General features: G+C 46.3%; 1 protein-coding gene across 7 annotated transcripts in view; it reads left to right on the forward strand.

Moving 5' to 3' along the window:
• Window positions 1-8,699: 8,699 nt before the first annotated feature.
• The window catches only part of PAQR5 (progestin and adipoQ receptor family member 5), a 32,984-nt gene continuing 21,693 nt past the window's right edge, over window positions 8,700-19,990 (forward strand). The window contains exons 1-2 of one of the 7 annotated variants that reach the window (XM_073304494.1): window positions 10,404-10,738; window positions 16,009-16,221. The gene's annotated coding sequence lies outside the window, so the exon portion shown is untranslated. The other 6 variants (XM_073304496.1, XM_073304499.1, XM_073304493.1 and 3 more) reach the window with 6 other exon arrangements.

A 19,990-nucleotide genomic window follows, 5' to 3' on the forward strand; every position in this document is an offset into this window, starting at 1 on the left:
TGCCCTGCAACTTGGGGGGGCCTGTGTGCTGTGCGGCTGTGGTTCAGGTCCTCGACACCAGCAGCCAGACCACCAGTCTCACCCTGGCTCTCACCAGCTTAAACAGGCTGATACCAACATCCCTTCCAGGCCCGGGTCTTCCCTAATCCGTCCTCCCCAAATTCTTAATGACCAGACACTCAGACCAGTCCCCTGTGATTTAGTACTCCTGAAGGTGTGAAACCAGCCCCCCCCTCCAGTTACCAGCTCACTTTGGCACACCCACTCCACACCGTTTGCACACCAGGGACCTGCTGGCAATAAAACTAAACATATGGTAAAACCACAGATTTAAAGACTGAATAGCCTGGGGAGAGCAACCAAAACACAAGTTACACAGACAATGAACGTAAAGACACAACCTCAGGCGTTACATTTCCATATTAGATAAAATCTCTTTTCCAATCAGTTACCTGTTGCCTTAAAATAGCTTCCCCGTGTAACCCCTAGTGATAGGAGAGATCCAGTGCCCACGGACAGCCTCCTGCCCTGGGACTAGCCCGCAAATTCGGTCTGGGCTTCAGTTCAAACCCCTCCCATTTAAAAGGGTTTTGCAGTTTGTTTGTTTTTTCTTCATTCACTCCAGATAGTCAAAGTGGGGAAAACTCCCTCCTTTCTTGGTTTCCGTTTCCTTCCATGGTTCCTCTGGCTGGACAATGGTGTTTGAAGCCAGTCTCCTGTGGTTGGGGGTGTAGCCCCTCCCTGCCTGATTGCTTCTGTGTCCTCTTGTGGGGTGATGCTGAAGTTGCATCGCAGTTACAAATTTCCTCGTGTACAGCCCCTGCCCTTCATAACTATCAGGTGTATATGGCCCCCGTAATGATTTTTAAGTTTGGTGCATTACAAGCTTTTATAAAAGATCTTACTCAATATGTCCTTACAGTCAAATAACATCGGATGCAATCAGTTAGTTTAACAGCTTGCTTTTCCAAGTTTAAACCTTCTGTTCTCCCCTTGGGGCCTCTGGACCCTGATGGTCACAACCACCTTCATCAAACTCACGCCACGGTGACCTCAGCAGTGTTACTGCATGGAACGATGCTGCATGGAATGAGGGGCAGCTGTGCTGATCTGCTGGTACAAGAGGGTCTGCGGCTGCTGTTAGGGTTTTGCACGAGACAGAGTTCGCTGAAGCTGGAGTACCCATTGCTATGTCGGAGGTGGACATGAAAGTACCCTGAAGGGTTTGATCCACAGGGTTGTTACAGGCAATGTGAAAGCAGCAAGGAATTCTGGGGACTTTTCCCTGTTCAGAGTCTGCGTTGGTGTGGTGTGTCCCTAGCTGTCACTAAATGAAGATTTTGTGTGTTTATCGAGTATCTAAAGGGAGATTGTCAAAAGTGCCAAAGGGGGTTGGGAGCACATGTCCGACTGACTTTCACTAGGTCTTGTGGTCCTGAGTCTGTTAGGCGCTTTTGCAAATAAAACCTGTAGTCCACACACGCATAGAAGGAGCAACAGTGACATCTATAGTTAAGTTTCAGCTTAGCAGCCGTGTTAGTCTGTATTCGCAAAAAGAAAAGGAGTACTTGTGGCACCTTAGAGACGAACCAATTTATTTGAGCATGAGCTTTCGTGAGCTACAGCTCACTTCATCCGATGCAGCTGTAGCTCACAAAAGCTCATGCTCAAATAAATTGGTTCATCTCTAAGGTGCCACAAGTCCTCCTGTTCTTTTTATATATTTCATTACTCTCATTCTCAAAATCAGCTGAAGAGTTTTGGCCCAAATTTTTCCCAAAGATCCAACCAGAAGCAGAGACCAAACATGGAAAATTTCAGCCTGAAGTTAAGCAACCGAAAATGCATATGAAACCTTACCTCTGCAACGAACACCTGAAGCACATCTGTCTGTTACATGTATATTGCTATACTTTAGGATGGCTTTGTGTCGGTGGGAGCTGTAGGAATTTGCTGTGTGTGTTTATAGGTTGGAGATGGAAGGCACAGCCTTGCGGAGGTTTGGAATCTGTCAATGTCTGTGGTTACCAGGATGTGAGGGTGCTAAGCGCTGGTAAGTAGTCAGTCTCCACCTGCTATTTCCATGCTTTACGAGTCTGCGTGGATGGGTTTGGTACTTCAGCAACCTCAAATGGTTGTAACCCAAGTGTCTGCTGATATGAATTTATACACAGGCCCACGTGTGTCCTCAACGTACTTCCTTGCAGCACCCAGTAGAGTCATTCTGAGGGCAGAAGTTTGTCCATGGTAAAAGTTTCCCTTTTCTTGGAGACTGTCTACAGGACCAACTGCCCCTGCCTCTTGCTAGCTGGCTGTAAGTAAAACACGGCCTGGAGACGTATTAAACACAGACTATCCCTAACAGGTGAGTCCTGGGTGGATAAACTGTGGGGGACGGGGAGAACTCACTGTGTTCCCAAGTGCTTCAGCTGTCTGTTAAGACCATGGGGATCCCAGGTCTCCGACTTTCAAGTGCATCATCGCCCGGAGAGATGGGAGCACAAGCTGCGCTGCTTTTTGTTTGGCTCCATCTCAGAAAAATAAATCCCCTTTTGTCAATGACGTCCATTGAGGCTTCCCTCCCTACGGCTCTGTGCCTTGGGATTTCTTGCACTGACGACTCGTAGCTACAGTTCTGGTTTTCGCTCTGGTTGCTGCCTTCTATCCTGTTCTGTGTCGGCTCTGACCCCGCACTCACGGCCCTGGTATCTGAGCGCCGTCCAGCCCCGTATCCCCCAGTGTGGCTGGAGATCTGTTGCTCTGGCCTGTGTTTTCCTCTGCTCACGCAGTAGCAGCTATGGCAATGCCCTTATGTCCGACGTGCCCCAGCGGACGCCTCTTGTTTGCAGCCACTTCATGCAAGTGCACGTGTATTCGGCGCTGCTGCATAATTTGTCTGCGCTCTTTTAAATACGACTTACAGCCTGATGCCCGCAAATGTAAAGCGAGACCCAGCTCCCACAGCAGCATGAGCAGACCGAAAGAGCTTCGATGCTGTTGGAACAGTCAGGCACAGGTCACGCGATCACAGATGGGTCTATAAAAATCACAGCGAATGTTCTACGTGCCACTCGGTGTTGGGAGGCTGCATGTTTGCACTTAAAAATGCTACTGTGTTGTGGGTTAGATGCAACTTTCCTTGGGGGCAGCTTGCCCAAAAACTTGTACCTTTCTCTGAAGCATCTGGTGCTGGCCATTGGCAGCGGCTAGATTCTGGATGAAAAGGACCCTTGAGTTGACAATCTGGTAATTTCTATGTTCTTCAGAGCCTCCACCCCAAAAAAGCCACACCCCTCCTTCCTTCCCTCCTTTTCCATTAAAAAACTCCAAACTATAATGATACCATCCAGCCAGGCTTTATTTTCTGGAAGCTGGGCAGATGCTCCAAAAAGGCCTTTCAGGCCAGGTTCTGGCCCCCTTGTTCATGCTGGAGACTGCCTTCTCCCCGCAAACCATCCCAGCCGAGTCCCTGGCAGCTCTGGGTGGGGAGGCACCCCTGAAATCAGCCCCTGGGATTTTGGAATGTTTTTATCATTAATTCTTCTTCTTCCCAAGTCTCTGGGGGCGGGGGCCGTGTTTGTGTCCTTGCCTGTCTCAGCCCAGCTCGTCTGTCTCCGTCTGTCTCTTTCCCTGTGTCTGCCTGTCTGGTTCCCCCGTTGTCTGTCTGTCTGTGGCTGTTTGCCCCTGTGTCTGCGCTTCCCCCTTTGTCTCCCAGCCCCCTTCCCTCCCGGCCCGCAGCTGGGCGTGAGCGGTGCCTGTGACAGCCAGTGCCTGCCGCTCTGCCAGCTAGGATTGCCAGCTTTGGTTGGACAAATTCCTGTTGATTTCATCACATGACATAATCTTTAATTAAAGATTCATCTTTAATTCCTGGAGACTCCAGGACAATCCTGGAGGGTTGGCAACTCTACCCCCACTGCAACACACACCTGGCTGCTGCCCCCGCCCTTGCGCAGCGCCAGGTACCCCAGAGCACCCCTGTCGGCAGCTCCCGGGCTGCACAGCCCCAGCCCTCGCCATGTGGCTGCTGCCCCTGCCCCCTCTGCCCGGACCCTGTTCTGCAGGCCTGAGGGGGGAGGAATAGCATAAGGGACCCTCGGCCAGATCTACAGTACTGGAGGGTCATCTCGGCACCGGAGACGATCCCTCCAGGGCAGGTTCAGTTGCCTTTTTAGGGGCAGATTTTGCCAGCAATGGGGCACAAAAGAAGCTGCACCACATCAAAGAGCCTTTAAACTTAAAGGTGCAGAGTTAATGTGAACGGATTCATGGAATAAAAGGGCTCGTGCGCTCTCCCTCTCGCTCTCTCAAGTTGACATAGTAGATCTAAGCATAATGAAAGATTGCCCAGATAATGCTGTGACGCTATCTGAGTAATTATGACGTACAGATACCGTTTCATTCCAGCATCAATAAGCCATCCCAGATGCCCCAGAACATGGGTTGAAAGCTATATTTCCCCACAGCCACTGAATTTGTATTGTCTCTGCAGAGGGCTGTAACCTGAAGGTCATAGCAGTGGGAGGTTTTTAAACTGTGGCAATCCTGGGACAGTTTTGCAGTTTCCCCAGAGGAAACGGCTAATGACCCGAGGAAAGAGCCTAAACTCCCATTTCTTTTGCTTTTGTTCCTATTTTACAAGTATCTAGAACTTCCTGCTAACACGGTTTTCTTTTGAGTCTTAACTTGACTACAGCATTGCTTTTGCAAAAACTGTCGCTAAGGTTGTGCCAAAAGTTTTTTATCGACATCTGAAAACGATGTTTAACTGGTAAATTTCCACTGGATCGAAACTTGTTATACCAGTTTCTAGTGCACAAGGCATGCCTTTGATGCCCTTCACAGCCTCTTCTGGTTACACGAGATACTACCTCGCTCTCTCCCCACACGCGCATGCGTGTGTGTGTGTGTACAGTTGATTTGGAAATATGAACTGTCAGGCACATGACTAGACCCTAGGTATGGGATCTTTAAAAGGGCTCAGTAGATCCCAGGGTAGAAAAGAGGGTCTAGTGGATAATGCACTGGACTGGGACTCAGAAGACCAGCGTTCCCTTCTCAGCTTACCCATACAGTTTGTGTGATGTTGGGCATGTCACTTAATTTTCTTTGTGCCTCAGTTTCCCCTTTGGAAAAGGAGGATAATTCTTCCCTGCCTTACAAGAACGTGTAAAGAAAACTATCCATTCATGACTGAGTTACTCAGCTACTACAGTGGTAAGGGCTATACAGGCACCTAGATCTAGAACTCCCACTGAAGCCAGTGGGGACTCTTTCTGTTACCAGCTGAGCTGGATCGAGCAGTCTGTTATAAATCTATTAATTCTTGGCAGTGCAGCAGGAAAACCTGCTGCTGCTCCATTAGTGAGCCAGCTTTAGTAACTGGGAATCGCTGCCCTGAATTATTGGGTGGGTTTGTGTCAACTATTGTGTTTAAAATAAATAAATAAAAAAGCCAGGAGTCATTTGCAAGTGTTTAGTTAGTTTATCATGATACAGCAGCTGGTTTTATTCTTTCCAGCTTGTTTGATTGGCCGTGGTAGAGTAGATGGAAGTAGGTTGCATAACTCTACACCTAAATTTTCAGATAGGGGAAAAGTAGCATCAGAAAGCTACCTACAACTTGAGCAGATTAATCGATTCATAGGGTCTGTCTACACAGCAAAAAAAAACCCCAAAACCCCGCGGCACCACTTTGGGCCAATTCGCTTGGGCTCAGGCTGCAAGGCTAACAATAGTGTAGGCGCTTGGTTTGGAGCCAGGGCTCTGAGACGCCCCAAGGAGAGAGGGTCTTAGGGGCCGGGCCGCAGCCTGAGCGTTACCGTCTGCCCTGCTGTTTTCAGCCCTGCAGTCTGAGCCCCGGAAGCCTGAGTCAGTTGACTCTGAGACTTGGTGCCGGGGTTTCTTTATTGCAGTGCAGATGGACCCACAGATTTCAAGGCCAGAAGGGACAGTTGTGATCATCTAGTCTGACCTCCTGTACGACACAGGTCAGAGAACTGCCCCACAATAATGAATGGATAACAGCTGTTCCGTGTCCCTTTCAGTGTAGTTATCATCCGGTTCAGAAATATGGTGCGTATGTTGATCAGATCCCAGGGCACAGACTAGATTCGGCGTAACTGTGCAATGCAATTTATCCCGTACCTGCATGAGATGGAAGAGGACTTGGAGCATGTTTTACCTAGGGGGCTCTCTTAGCCATGTCTGGGAGAGTCCAGTCTGCTGATATTAAAATGTGATTGCACAGATGATGGCTTCCGGGACATTGCGCCCTTCCTTGTAAGGCATGGGGCGCCCCCAGTTTCAAGACCCGGAGGCCTGATGAATGGTCAGGAAATGGTCAGAAGAGAGCATGGCCGAACATAGACAGAAGTACAGGAAATGGGTTTGCAATATACAGTCCCCACTGACCGCAAGGAGTGGGCAGAAAGCCAGCAGCTTTCCTTTGCTCTCCGCATTGTTCAGCGATATAACTTGGGGCTCAAGAATATAAAGTGTTTACGAAGCTGGGCCCCAATCCTGCTCCCACTGAGTGAAGTTAATGGCAGCGTTCCCACTGGCTTTTCTGGGAGTAGACGTGGGCCAAATGTCCAGTTCACTAATGACGTGTTTACCCATCAGTTTGCTTCCTAGTAAATCAGTATTTTATGCCAATTTGCTGGCCAATGGGGGAAAAAAATGCATCCACTTTGTGCAGCCGAAGGGCATTTTGTTGTTCTCCAGGACCGTGTTCCAGAACCAGAGGATGTTGTGGTGTAATGTTGGTGTGTGTGTCATGGGGGATTAATTGAGTTTGTTAATCCAAATAAATCAGCTGTTTACAGATTGTACCAAAAGGAGGCCCACGCCTGACCTTTATCCAGGGACATCTGTCTGTCTAATGGGACCAGTGACTCACCTCCAGTTGGAAAATTCATTTCCTAGGGTTTTGAAAAAACTGCTTTACGTGACTGTGTAACTTGGCAAGGATCCTGACAGGTTGTGTCACGAGGCCCACTGTTGCTTGCAGGGCCATATTTACAGCCTGGCATCTGCTTTTGCATGCTTGCTTTTTCCATGTAGTGGAACTACCTGCACTGATTTCTTAGCAGTCGGGCTTTTCTGTGGCTTTGGCACAGGGTGCGTGGGCAACGTTAACCACGTAATGGGCCGGATTCTGCGTTCTTTCCCCACACCCGCTCCAGTTGCCTTTCCTGGGTACAGATCTGCCGCCCTGCATGTACTTCCCCAATGCTAAACTCCGTGATACCAAAGCTGGCCGTGTTGTAGACACGCAGCTGGAAATCAGAGGGTTTTGCCTTTTCTGATATGAGTGTTGAGTCATGTGGGAGCCAGTCCCGGTAGCTGTGCGTACAGTCAGCAGTTGTTGGAGCTAGTCCGGGCCGAGGTGTAAGTATTAGCACAAAATGGTTTCTATGAATACCTGTAACAATGGCTGGTTGGTTGTGAATTGTGCATCTGGACTATTTGTCGTGTGCAGCTGGTCACGTGACATTTGGTTCTGCTCCCTGAGTGGGTGACTAACTTTTTAGCAGGACAACATCAAATGCCAAAAAACGTGCTTCTGGCATGAATGTGCGAGACCTCCAGGGTTCGGGAAAAGTTTTCTGAAAGCTCCAGTGGTCGCCTGAATGTTCAGAAATACTGACCAGCATGACCCCACAACCAGTACGAAACCGAATGTGAACTGTTTGTTGTATGCATAGATCTGTTTTATCATTATTTTACTAGATCTAGGTCATAAATATGACCGGTTTCAGAGTAGCAGCCGTGTTAGTCTGTATCTGCAAAAAGAACAGGAGGACTTGTGGCACCTTAGAGACTAACCAATTTATTTGAGCATAAGCTTTCGTGAGCTACAGCTCACTTCATCGGATGCATCCGGATGAAAGCTTATGCTCAAATAAATTGGTTAGTCTCTAAGGTGCCACAAGTACTCCTTTTCTTTTTATAAATAGGACAGAGGTTGTGTTTAGCAAGAGGTCTGGAATACTTTGCTAGCTAATCTTCAGTGTGATTTCTTGTACAAATTCAGAGCCAGCAAGACCATAAAGAACATTGCTTTTTGTTTTTGCATTGTACATGCTGATACCAATAATGTCTATTGCACTGTCCTTAGCACTTTGTTGGCATTGTATTTGAAATTGCTGCCTTGTGGGGATAATTTTATAGTCCCACTGAAGGAAATGACACTGAAAAGAGATCGCAGAACAGATGCGATGCAGGCTTATATATTTCAGTCTGAGGTTAAAGAGAGGTTTTAAAAGCAGCAATAAGAGCACTAGGTAATTCTCATCCAAGGAAAAGCCATGATTAAAATTCTGGAGCTGGAAAAGGGAGGGTTAACATGCCCAGATTTTAAATTTTAGGTCAAGATTCTTTCCCCCCCCGTGATTAAAACCTGGGACATTGTTGCATATTCATGAGGCCTGATTTAAAATGACCATTATTTCTGCTCTTCGTGATCTGTGAATAATGCATTGTGCCTCGATATAGCTTTTTAACTACTTAATAATACTAGAGTAATGCCCTTGTATCACACTTCAGTGATTCAAGGCTCTTAGTCTGTTATAGTCAAATATTGTGAAATATGTTACTCATGGCTGCGAGGGCTAAAGTAAATATAGGGGCCTTATCAAAGAGAAGAAGAAGAATATGTTTGGTTTTGCATACAGTGACTTTGACTAGTCAAAAGAACTGGAACCAGCAACGCTGTGAGCATGGAGGGCTAGATGGGGCAGAACTGCACAGTCCCTGCAGAAGTACCAGGGACCTTGCTTTGCAAGCAGGTACCGCTCTTCCATAGTTTCCCTGGGCACGTTGGGCATATGATCTGATCCGATGGCACTGATTACTCTCCTCCCCTCTGGTGTGCTATCTCCGTCCCCCGGTCAGTGGGGAGGGAGGCTATGACCCTGCCCACCCTTTTTTTGCCCCATCCATCTCTTTTCTGGCATTTTGTTTATTTTTTTAAGGGCCTGATCCTGTCCCATTAAAGTCACAGGAAGTTTTGCCATTTACTTCCATGGGAGCAGAATCGAGGCTGGAATGTGTGGTTTTACTGTGAGGAACCGTGATTGGAGACCTCCTATCGATTGTGGCTCAGAGGCTCAAGCACAAGTAGGCGTAGTTTCCACCCAAAATGATGTTTTGGATTATTTCCCCCCCTAGTCCCCTAACTGCTGGCTCTGCAGACTCCACGTAGGCTCTGAGACGCAAGCTGGGTTCTCTGGCTCGTGTGCTGTTGCTATTTGTCAGATAAGGATGTTGAGGCTGGTGCATAGTTAACAATTCTGTGGATGGTGCGTGAGTCAGAATTAGGGCTGCCAACAGTCCCTTATTACAAGGGATGTCCCTTTTTTTTTCTTCTCTGTACAACAAAATCGGGAGTTGCTGAGCTGTGCGAATAGCAGCAAGAAATACCCCAGGCCAATGCAGGTGACTCCTGCTTATTATTATTAATCATGGTGATGATGATACTGGAATACAGAGTTGGCAGCCCTAGAACAGGATCCAGCTCACTCTTCCGTGGCTGACTGGGATATAGAGCAAGCTGTTGTGACTCAAAAGCTCAGGGAGCCGGTCTGTGGAGCAAGAAGGTGCCATTTTCACATAGTCACTTTCATGCCCATAATTACACTTTTAAGCAATCCCAGTTTTGTAACCTCTTTGGATGTTACAGAAGGGAACTGTGACCGTGTGCTGCTGCGTGTTCCCCTCCCTGCTGTTCTTGGGAAATGTTGTCCTCCGTGCAAAGGGACAATTTAGGCTCTGGTTGATCCCAGCAGCTGAGTTTGTCGTAAGCACAGTTTAATTCAAAATGGACGATTTCCGTTTGTTTGACCAGTTTTTGAGGTATGCCGGGCTCTTTCCCCTGTTCTCTCTGTTTGAGTTATGATCACAGTGGGACAGATTCTGTCCCTCTTACTCGCGCTGAATAGTCCCTTAGTCCACAACTAGCTCCGCAGAAGTCTGTGGTACTATGTGAGAAGTATGGTATGATTCGTGTGTAGATGTGGCAGGCCCAATATAACCATCGGTTTCTATAGTATTTGATCTCTTAAAGCTCTTTGATATGAATGATGTAAGATTTCCAGACCACTGAAGGTAAGCAGGCATGTGTTTTTATCTCCATTTCAGCGGTGGGGAAACTGAGGCACAGAAAGGTTGGACTTGGGACACTAAAGAGGCCTGTGGATTTATACACTGTGTACCTGTGTTCTGCTTCCTGTAGGTCTTAGTAAACTTAATCCAGAACATAATCTGCTATTATTTTGGACTCAGTAATTTCCAATAAAACATGAGTCAGAATTAATTTGCTCCTAATCCCAGAGAGCAGCATGCATGCTTAACCGCCTTTCCTTACCCTGAGCCAGCATGCTGCATGCCACACCACAGCTCGTTAATGTGTATGTACTGCCTGGCCAAGTGGCTGCTGCAAGCATATCTTGTGCAGAGCTTCTCTGCGTCTGTTGCCCTACCCTTAGGAGGTCAACAGGTTGGTTTTGTTTCTTTTGCAAACCTGTCAGCCCACTTACTCTCACTGAGCTGCTGTGTACATGCCAGCTCAGCCCCAAACAATTCTGCTACTTACCACATTTCTAGCACAGGGCTGATCTGTGCATTTTCCATTGTACAAAGAAGAATAGTACTGACATCCTGGTGCTGAGGGGGCTGCTAGCTCCTCTGGTTATTAGGGCACCAGTGAGTGCTTCCCGGCTCCCGAGGCAGAGATGTAAGTACAGTGCATATTTGCTTCCCAGCAGCGCGTCTGGTTTTTATGCAGCATTTTTGATGGTCTTTTTTGTGTTGCTTGTAGTGAAATATACTGAATCTTTATATAAGAAATGCAAACAGCACTTGGACTGTAACTAGGCATGGAAGGATTAGATTTTTATTGGTAAATGTCGATTTCACCGAACACACAGAAACCAACGAAAAAATATTTCCACTGAAAATAATCAAAATTAACAGCTAGACAAAGTAAGAAAAATGCTACATGAGTACTTATTTGAGTTTAGTGTAAGGATATTTACTTTGTGTATTTTGACATGTGATATTGGGAATTTATAATCGTTAAAATACAAAGCTTTAACTTTTTGAATCTCCACATTTATCATTAAACAATTATTGTCTAACCCCCCCTTGTCTGACCACCCCATAATTTCACACAACTGTGAAAAATGTAAATAAATAAAAAAAAATGCTTAAACCCCATAGTTTTGCACAACTGTGAAAATTTAAACCAATAAATAACTTTAAAAATAAACCTCAATATTATGGGTCAAATTTTGACTTTTTTAAAAATAATTCTGCCAAGCCCAACTATATGCAATCTGCAAGCAAAAGTTTGAGCTTTCTCATGCCCACTCGTATATATATTGAGAGAGAAAGGGACACAAAACTATGGAAAATTAATATGTATTTTATGTCATCAGAACAATTCGTTTATTTTAAGAAGTTTTCTTCTTGCATTCATACTGTAACAATAATATCTTAAGTGTATAATAGCATTTGCGCTGTCATTCCAAAGCACTTTACAAGCAGACAGATACACCACTGAAATGCAGCCATTTCTGGGGTGCAGTAGAAATCTGATCACCCTGGATTCAACAAAGCACCTTAGCCCATGCTTATGTCTGCCTGAAAGTGACTTCAGTGGGACTTAAGCAAACACTTAAAACTTTTTCTTTATGTGTTTAAATGCTTTGCTGTGTTGGGCCCTAAACAAGTAATAAATGATTAATAATAAACCTGTTATGAATTCCTCACCGTTCTGCCTACAAGGGCTTGGCATTTCTTATGTTACCTTTAGTGGTGATTATGCAGGATGGCTCAGTCACTGGTTTCATAGTTTAATAATTCTCTCTGGTGCTGTACAGAGTAAATCATAAAAGTTAATAATTAACAGCTAAACCATTTTTCTTGAATTTAAATCCTCCTGCGTGCCCTGTTGTATTTTCACTCTGATTGTGTCTGCCGTGCAGCCAGTGCTAATAAATGTAACTCTAGAAACCCTACAATGGAAGGTTGTGCTTCAGTCAGACCTGTTCACCCTAGGCCCATATCTTCCTGAATAGAAGCATGCCCTTGTAGAAGAGAGGTGATTCTGTAGGGGACTGTCAGGGCTCCTCATCTGCAAAAACTGGAAATTAAATAGTCAGGCTGAAATATTCCTGTGTAAACTTAACAGCAGAAGAATGGCTGGCTCCTGCCCTTGGAGATATGGGCGTGCACTGTGTGTAGTATATTTTGTAAAAATATCTACTTGGCATGTGTGGACAGATGCTTTGCTGAGTTTGCAAGATAAGCAGGGAGAGGCTTCTCTCTATTCAAGCTTCAAAGCCAAATTTGGACCAGGACCTTGAAGCCTTTTGGTGCATGTTGCTCCCATGGAACTCAATGGAGAGTAACATGAGGCTTGCACAAGGGGAAGTTGTGTTAAAGGGAACTGGACAAACTGTGAGAAAGTTTGTGTCTCTGTCTTTGGGGAGGGAGGTTGTAACTTTTACAAAGAACTCTCTCTATCCTCGCAACTGCATGCAGAGCTCACTTGTGTGTGCACCTTACCACCCTTCATACGCCACTTTCTGGCTGCTTGTTAATGTTTCCCTTATTCAAATTTGTGCAGCTTCCAGGTGTGCAGGTAGGGGGTACCCTGCAGTGCACAGTACTGGCAAGAGATTTTTAGCGGGTACGGGGAAAGACTTGGGGCTAGCCCCCCTCCCCCCAAGGGGGGAGGGGCTGCACTCTGCTCCTTAAAGGAACAGAACACAGCTGGGGAGGACATTCATTCTTTATATGGCTTTAACAGCACAATACATATGCTAACAAACACAAACGAAGGCTTTAAGTTTGTTAGCATATGTATTGTGCTGTTGTGTTGGTCAGGAGCCCTCAAAAGGGGAGGGGTGGGCGGGACGGAAGGTGTTTCAACAGTGGTTTTGATTCTGTTTCTCCCCATTGGTCTGAATTATCCACGTTCCTACTGCATCACATCAAATCCAGATCAGTAGAGGAATGCCTCTGCTTGCACTGACCAGAGGATGTTTGGATTCTGATGTCAGCCCAGTTCTGCAGCCTGACAGGAATCAGGTGTGGTCCCCAGCGTACCTAGAATTCTTCTTCGCAGCCAAACTAGTCTAGCGGCTTGTCTACGCTGCCACTTACAGCTCTGAAACTTTCCTCACTCAGGGGGGTGAAAAAACACCTCCCCCCCTCCAGCGATGCAAGTTTCAGCGCTGTCAAGCGCCCGTGTAGACAGTGCACCAGCGCTGGGAGCTGCTCCCCTCAGGGAGGTGGTGGTTTTACAGCGCTGGGAGAGCTCTCCCCCAGTGCTGGGCCGCGACTCCCCAGCCACATTAAAGCGCTGCCCTGGCAGCACTTTAACATCGGCTGTGTAGACATACCCTTCCATGCATTTTGTGAACGGGAACTGGAGCAGCAAAACAAATGCCTCGTGTTCCAGCTTTGTGGGTGAGAGAACTATAAGTGAAGATTATAATGCGGGACACTGACGGCCTTAAACCAGCTGCCTCAGGAATCTGCCAAGAACTTTGCCGAAAAGATGTTCCTCACCTTAGCAACGGAGCGAAGACGTATCACACGTCTGCCCACCTTTAGTCGAAGGACGCTCCTTCTGATCTGACAGCTCAGGCCTTGTCAGCTTCATCCAGAACAATTTACAAACTTGGAACCGAACACTGTAAACCCTTAATCATTTGATCGGTCCCATGGAAGACAATGGGACTATTTGCATGACTATGGGCCACTTTTGAGGACTGGTAAGTGTTTCAGGAGTCTGTTCCTGTAAAGGACGTTGAATCCCGCATTGAAATGCAGTGTTTGGGTACAACACTGTAGAGCAGTTTAGGATACAGTTCTATTTAAAATGTCTTTTAATAAGTCATACATATGCTGAAATGGCTCCTCACCCAACTCCCCTATTCCATATAAACAGACTGAATAGTGCATACGGGGGGGGGGGGGAAGGAGTGAGTAGTTAAGTATGTTGATGATTATATATACAAAGGGGAGGGCCCTGAGCTGGAGGCGGGATGGGAAGCAGTCACATGGAGGGTCATATGGGAAGTCACCTACCTCTCCTTATGTCCCTCCCATGAGTGCAGTACCAGCAAAAAATGACTTCTACTAGCACCACTGGTATCGTCCCAGAGGCCACAGGAGTCTTGCTGTGGGAGCAGAGGGAAATGGGACCGTAGGGTTGGTTGTCTGTCCCTGCTAGTCTTTTCATCGGTTCTAGAGTTGTGCATAGTTTACTCTGAGCTTTAGAGAGGGGACTATATTTCTGACACTTGGACAGTGAGACCAGAAGACATTTTCACTGTTTCAGTAGCATGTAATTAGATGTATTCATATCAACATAGCTTTCTGGGTACTTTGACTCTCTCCGGTCAGCAGTGAGTGCCAGCTTGGAGGGCGAACAGGCAAGCTAGTTGTTCACGAGGGAAAACGGTTTGCCATGACGAAATCAAAGCCGGAAACGAGAAGGTTCCCAACTATCGGAGGAGTGACGTTTTGGAACAGTCTCCCATTAGCCCTAATACAGGCAAACAACCGAACTAGTTTGAAGATGGAGCTTGATACATTTCAGAATGGGATTATATGATGGGGCTGCCTGGAAAAGTACAGGCCTGGACATGGTGACCCGGGAGGTCCCTTCTAATCCTATGTAAATTTGTTTATATTGATACACAACACAGTAACTCACTAGCGAGGGCATATTGCTCCTCCAGGACACATTTCTGAAATGTGCTATCAGCTGCTCTTAGATGCTACACTGATGGATGCCAGTACAAGAACCTAAATACATAGACGGAGAGTCAGTGGCTAGTCAGATGTATGCCCAGTTAGCTGGTTTGCAATCTGGTAACCCAGCATATCAGGTACTCGGCTTTGTCTGAGACTAAAAATACGGGTCATGTGCTGATCAATGATCCAACATGTAAACCACGGCACTGTGTAACAAATGTGTTGAGCAGCTCCCGTCTTTTCCAGTTTCACTAAAATAACAAGAGTTTGTATTTTTTCTGTCCCATGGCTCCCTTCAGCTGTGTTCATAGCAAAGGTGTTCTGGCAAAGGATAGCAACAGAGAGAGCTTGTTCCAGATCTTGAGAATCCAGGTGAGCACTGGAGGGCCCAATTCTGCACGGTGTGGAATGCTTTCAATGGGGATCTGGAGCATTCCCCCACAGGATTCGGCCCATTGCTTGTACTGCAGTGAGAAAATGAGTAACTAAAAAGGAGACCTTAACAGACCATACTCTGCATGAAACCAGACAAAACTCTGAGCCTGTAGGACCCTTGTTGTAAATCTGAAAGAAGTAAAGTAATTACAGATCATGGAAAAAAATCAGACATGAAGTGTTAACTTCGAAAGCATTTCTGATTGTTTTTATGTCACGCATTAAATTGCTGGGCTGTATTCGTTTTCTTCTTTTAAAACAGATGAGCGAACGTCGAACCCTTTCTTCCTGGGAAGTAGCTTTGCATGGTGGACTACAACACTTCTCCCATTATGCAGTGCAGCTCGGGAGTTGCACAGCCACAAACTTTGTTTAATAGTGTTGGAAGGTTGGATCTGAGAGAGTGAGGCAAACTCTAATTACAAGGTGTGGGGCATTTGCAGGAAAATAAAAGGGGAATGTGTTTAATTCTCCGGATGGAGAATAATTGTAGGGCGGAAAAGGCTATCAAAGGCTTTGCTTGAGATGGAGTTTCTCTACCGCTGGGGCTGCGTGTCTATGCGGAGTCAGTCCCGCGCTTACAGTCTGATCCTGTACTGGGCTAATGCCCCTCAGCTCTTAGTGAAGTTGTGACTGGCATGTTCTGCACAAGAGAAAAGGGGAAGACGGAATAATTGGGCTGTCCGTCACAAGAAGTGTGTACTGATACAGAAAATAATGAAACTGCCATTTTCAAATCTAAATTTGTGATGCCAGTTTGTCTGTCACTTGGATAACACTGTTTTAAATATTGTCCAGGCACTGCGATTGGTATGTGACTGTTCGTAACACTTGGCTACAGGCCTACTGAAAGGCGAGGCAAGCTGATAAAATATGCGTTTGGATACTCACCCTTAAATGACCCTTCTCCACAATCTTTGACTACGCAGTCGGACAGATGTTCAGGCTGTAAGAAGTCTGGGGACCTGGAGCTAGAGAGCCTGCCAATTAAACTCCAGCAGCCTGCAACAGGTTAGCACAGATCATGGAAATAGGGCTCTGCAGTGGCATGCTATGAGAAAAAAGAAAAGGAGGACTTGTGGCACCTTAGAGACTAACCGATTTATGTGAGCATGAGCTTTCATGAGCTACAGCTCACTTCATCGGATGCATACTGAAGTGAGCTGTAGCTCACGAAAGCTTATGCTCAAATAAATTGGTTAGTCTCTAAGGTGCCACAAGTACTCATTTTCTTTTTGCCTGAGTTAGACGTTTGAAAAGGTTTTGCAGAAACAGAGACAAAAAAAAGCTCTGGGGGACTGTGAGCAGTGCACAGATATTTCACCGTTCACCTGCCACTCCAAAGAGGGGCATCCCCGGGCCCTGGATGCATTCCCGGCATGACCACCCTCTGTTAGGATATAGATATTCAGGCCTGTCTGTAAAGGCCTATACTCTAAGAATTTAGGTGTATTCTTATCACTTGGCTATAAAAGAGAGAATCCAAATCACTGTCTGACTGTCTAAGGCCTTTTCTCACTGAGACAGTCTGAGGCCCTGTTCTTAGGCTGAGGCCTTTGGCTAAGCAGCAGAGACAGCCATAAGCTGGGAAGCGACCGGTCACCTCCTCATGTTCCAAACTAGTCACATTGAAAGAAGGTGCTATGGGGCTGTTAGAATACAATCCTGTCCTGATAATGCCTATCACCTCCAGAGAAAGGGAAGTGCCTAGAAAATGTAAAAGGAAACTTAGTTTGATAGCATCCTGTCTGGCAAGAACTCACTTATACATAGCTGGGATGGGAAATCCTCATTTCTATGTTGTTTTGCCATTATAGTTCCCACTTTGCTGTTGTTTGTCTGTAAAATCTCTGTCTGGTTCTGTGATTGTTTCTGTCTGCTGTATAATTAATTTTGCTGGGTGTAAACTAATTAAGGTGGTGGGATATAATTGGTTACATAATCGTGTTACAATATGTTAGGATTGGTTAGTTAAATTTCAGGAAAATGATAGGTTAAGGTATAGCTAAGCAGAACTCAAGTTTTACTATATAGTCTGCAGTCAATCAGGAAGTGTGTGGGTGGGGGAAATTGGAATCCTGTTTGGCTAAGGACAGGAATGGGAACAGGGACACAGGAGTAAGGCTCTGTGGTGTCAGAGCTAGGAAGGGGGACACTAAGGAAGGAAACTGGAATCATTGCTTGCTGGAAGTTCACCCCCAATAAACATCCAATTGTTTGCACCTTTGGACTTGGGGTATTGTTGCTCTCTGTTCATGCGAGAAGGACCAGGGAAGGAAGTGGGTGAAGGAACAAGCCCCTAACACACCCCCTCAGAGGAAACCTCAGGAATTAGTCTGCCAAACTAGCACTGGGCAGGTAGGCTTGAAATAGGTGCTTGGGAATAAATGCACGCGATTGTAAATGTTGTCAGAAAACCATTCCCATGCCAGGAGTAACAGCGACATGCCAACTGTGAGCCAACAAATTGAAAAAGGAGAAGGTTTGAAACCTAAACCGAGTGATGTTAGAAACGGTTTCAGCAGAACGTTTGTTTTAATGAACTCACTTCATGGATCTGTGAGTTAGCAAGTTACGGGACAGTACGGGAAGCCTTTTCTGTGCCCTGTGGTTTCCTGTAGATGGCGCTACAAACACCTTTCCCTAGGCGTTCACTGTCAGTGCTCTGCTTATGTTGTAGTTTAACGTGAAGCTGACAGCAGTGCTGCTTAATTCTGAAAGGCTACGGAGCACTTCTGACCATCACTGCACGTGTTAGAGGCTGGCAGTTTGATGAAACAATGGAAAAGGGCTATCCCCCTCCCCACCCCTGCCTCTGTCCCAGACAGAGTCCTTCCAGGTTTAAATACATTAGCTCTTCCAGCATCACAGCACCCTGGTGAGGCAGGTTTTGTTACCCTCTTTTTACAGCTGAGGCGCTAAGGCTCAGCGTGGCGAAGGGACTTGTCCAAGCTCACAAACTGAGTCAGTGGCAAACTTGGGATCAGAACCCAGGAGTCCTGAGTTTGCGCCTCCAACAACTGCAGACTGTTGCAACGCCCACCCTTTATCCGTTTGCATTTTCCAACATCAGGAGTGCAGCGTGGCCCCTTTCGGTTGCTGTAGAAGCCAGCAGCTTGTACCTCTTCCCCCAGGACTGTGCTATTCCAACACATCTGGGCCTCCCTGCCAGGGCATTCAAGCTAACCCTTAGTTGCCAATGCCCATGATTCAGCATCTGACAGTCTCCCACACCCACCTCCCAACTTCCTCAGCAATGCCAGCTGGGGCCAGAGGGCCAGACAGATGGAGTTTTACTGTTAGGGAAAGTTGCCAATAGGGATTGAGATAAAGGGGGAGACATACTGATTTCCCAGGGGCTGCATGTTATTAACAACACTGAGCTGTCACTGGGCATGGAGGAGTTTGTACTCCACACCTTGTGGCATTGGACCGGGAGCAATAAGCACTTAAACTAGCATTTTGGCTGATACCAGCTGGAACGAGGAGGGACTCCCATGACTGAGATTATTCCAAATAGCTGCAGGTTTGGCAGCATTGCCTGGATTCCACCCCCATCTCCCCACTCCTTTAAGGAGAGCTCACCTCCCCAGTCTATTGATGTCCAAGGACATCACTGAGCAGCAGAGACCATCTGCATGGTAGCACGGTACTGCACATGGAAGGCTGGTCCTCTTGCCATTTCAACAGTTCTCTCCTGAGTGATTTTTTTTTTGGTGTCTGATGATAAATGAAATCTCAGACACCGCTAGATGGAGTGTTAAGGAAATGCTACTCACGTGGCTTATTCCCCATGACACTCACTCGTAACGGGAACCACCTGCAGAAGAATATGGGAAATAAATGACATTCTGCAAAGGGGCCAGTCCTGCCTTGAATGGAGCACATGTCAATGCCAATGGGAGCTTTCAGTGTGGATTAATTGGCAGCATGAGGCCTCAGAATGTCAAGACAAGTGGGTGTCTGAGCTTCCTCTCAATACTTCCATCAACGGTGGGGAGTTTGGACCCAATGACTGAATAGGCAGGGCCCAAACTAGACTTTGGTAAAGTTTTTCATGACTAGTTTTTTTCCACAATAAAATGCAGTTGTGAGGTGACCAAAACAATCCGTGAATTTGGCTAGATTTTGGCAAATAGTCTCAGTCCAAAAAAAAGGGCAAAAAGTTTCAGAAATGTTCCAGAATGAAACGTTTTGATTTTTTGTTTTGGCGAGATGTTCCAGTTTTGAATTTTCCTAAATTATGTTTTAAAACCCATCAGAATGAAACAAAATGAAATTATTTCAATTTTTTAATTTTGCCAGGAAATCAGAAATGTATTCATTTTGGTGTGATCCATAACACGTTTTCCCCTGTTTTTTTTTTTTTTTCAGCTCAGCCACCAAACTGAAATACTGGTTATTCGCTCAGCTCTAGCCCAAACTTACAGGTCTCCCAAGGTCCACATAGGTATAAGAACAGTCATACTTGGACAGAGCAAAGGTCCATCTAGCCCAGTGTCCTGTCTTCCAACAGTGGCCAATGCCAGGTGCCCCAGAGGGAATGAGCAGAACAGATCCGTTCCCTGTTGCTCATTCCCAGCTTCTGGCAAATAAAGGCTAGGGGACACCATCTCTGCCCTTCCTGGATAATAGCCATTGATGGACCTATCCTCCATCAATTTATCTAGTTCTTTTTTGAACCCTGTTATGGTCTTGGCCTTCACAACATCCTCTGGCGATGGGTTCCACAGGTTGACTGTGCGTTGTGTGAAGAAATACTTCCTTTTGTTTGTTTTAA

The sequence above is a fragment of the Lepidochelys kempii genome, chromosome 10, assembly GCF_965140265.1.
Source record: "Lepidochelys kempii isolate rLepKem1 chromosome 10, rLepKem1.hap2, whole genome shotgun sequence".
Lineage (NCBI taxonomy): Eukaryota > Metazoa > Chordata > Testudines > Cheloniidae > Lepidochelys > Lepidochelys kempii.